The 2,341-nt window shown below is 37.9% G+C and overlaps 1 long non-coding RNA gene across 1 annotated transcript; it reads left to right on the top strand.

Annotated features, from left to right (window-relative positions):
* Positions 1-484: 484 nt before the first annotated feature.
* On the top strand, positions 485-994 carry LOC310779863. The gene is made up of 3 exons (XR_014552870.1): positions 485-528; positions 634-696; positions 869-994. It is a non-coding gene; the product is annotated as an uncharacterized lncRNA (long non-coding RNA).
* Positions 995-2,341: the final 1,347 nt, after the last annotated feature.

The raw sequence follows: 2,341 nt of genomic DNA, 5'->3' as shown, positions 1-2,341 counted from the left end.
AATTGTGGTCTTCTAAGTTGTCTAAAAAGCGAATGTGTGTGAGTGCTCCACAGAGAGATAGTCAAATGGTTCCAGGTTCACTTTCATTCATAAAACTGTTTATATACAGTGTAAAGTTAGAGTAAAGAGACTGGAAAATACCACAAATAGTAACATCCCTTACATGAAGAACATGATTTTTGATGCAAGTCTCACACTGCTGAACCAAACCAAGCCAGTACATTTCCACTGTTGACTCTACAGTATGAAAAGACTATTGATGAAATGTGATACAGTAACATCTACAAAACAACCCAGGTCTCTAATATGAATCAAAATGTGATATATTTGCCTACATCTATCTCTAAATGATATCCCACTGACCATACTCCATTTGAACAAGACGTGTTAGAAGAGATTGGTTTAAGTTGGTATGATAGAATTAAACTGATTCATTTGACTTTGCCTTTATTCTTATACTGACCTGTACTGTAGGTTATGTTGATGATGACTATGGCAATATCAGAGGCTCTGGAGACACTGGGAATGGTACAGTATTTACTTTATCATTAACATGCAGCAGTTGGAAATGCTAGAATCACTCAAATTAAGGTGAGTAACTGATTTCAATTCCAGTGAAAATCTACATTTCAGGTGGAGCTGCAGGTGGATCCAGTGACATCATCATTTCCTTGATTGAACTCAGAAACGTTCATGGTGAGAACACAGATTCTAAACATGATGCAAACAGAACAGCCAGCAATCACTAAGTGTTGTTGTTGTTGTTGTTGTTGTTGTTGTTGTTGTTGTTGTTGTTGTTGTTGTTGTTGTTGTTGTTGTTGTTGTTGTTGCTTGTTTTTAAATGCATTAATCTGATCATCCTCAACAGATGTGGATCCAGCAGAGCGCTCTGACTAAGAAAATAGTATCAACCACAGGTAAAGTTATATAAATATGATCCTCCATAACTTTCAGCCTGTTCGCTCATTTGCACAAACTTTTCACTGAAAATGCATCATTATTATTTCTTTTCTTTTTTTGGATCAAGCTTTTTTCTAAATTTTCTCCCATTTTCTCAACAATTGTCCTTGGCCAATTCCCCTGTTCCAGTCGTTGCTCCACCCTCTCTGCCGATCTGGGGAGAGTTGTAGACTAGCACATGCCTCCTCCGATACATGTGCAGTTGCCAGCCACTTCTTTTCACCTGACAGCGAGGGGTTTCACCGGCAGGACATAACGCGTGGGAGGATCACGCTATTCCCCCCAGTTGCCCTCAGTTGATCACATCTGTTTAATCAATGAGTCTTGAGATGTCCCTTCTGTAGAGAAACACAGAGCTGTGCCCAGGTTTACACCCACTTGCACCTTGTAGTGTTATTGTGCAACATGTTGCTCTTAGACACAGCTTAACATGACTTGTGTCCTCCACAAATACACTTTTATTCATGTCAATGCAAACTCTTGTGAAAACCAGGGCGCTAGATAGTGATCATTCATGTTTTCTCCTGTGTTTTAATGTTATGTATGTATTTAAAAAGATGATTCAGACAGTATACATGCACTGCACTGGTCAGTGTTGTAGGTAATTCTGAGTATTTTTCTCCCTTTTCAGCAGTTCAGTACATTGTCACTGTAAAAGGGAACTTATTCACAACTTTTTCAAGCTACTGTCATTTTCTTATCTAAATGTTTTTAGTGTTTGAGAATTTGGAGACCGAGATTCAAAGTGCTGTGGATCTTTACACATCCATTTATGTGTCTATTAATTAAATGAATGCTTCCTCTCCATTCACAGAAGTATCAACTCCCTCGGGAACTGAAGATACTATATTCTGAAGACAAACTGGGAACTGCTCGTGGTAAAATGATAGAGCTGATGCTGCCATATCATTATATTTTGACTTGTTTTTTTAATAATAATTAAATGTGTTACAGCTGAATGTAAAATGTCAGACAGCACCCATATATTTGATCCATAAAGAGAAGTGTGTCAGGCAACCAAACAAGAGAGAGATGGATTACTAGAAAACATGAAAAGTTCATACTTACATGACACATTGTATCATTTACAGTGTACAGATGTGTGCATACTATCATTGCACACATCTTTCTAATCAAACATCACACATGCATTTTCTATACCTGCTTATTCTTATTCAGGGTTCAGGGCTGGAGCTTATCCCAGCATGCATTGGGCACCAGGCAGGGAAACATGCACATTATTTTGTACAGAATGTATTTGATAGTAGATCATTTTATACAGACAGGTGATGTAGGTGAATGAAGTTTGTTGTTCCCAGCACAAACTGCAGGGCCATTGATGTTTTGTCATTCTAAGAGTTTATGGCTACAATATACTGTA

Source organism: Poromitra crassiceps, assembly GCF_964638095.1.
Source record: "Poromitra crassiceps genome assembly, chromosome: 7".
Lineage (NCBI taxonomy): Eukaryota > Metazoa > Chordata > Actinopteri > Beryciformes > Melamphaidae > Poromitra > Poromitra crassiceps.
This window is presented reverse-complemented; position numbering and strand designations above follow the sequence as displayed.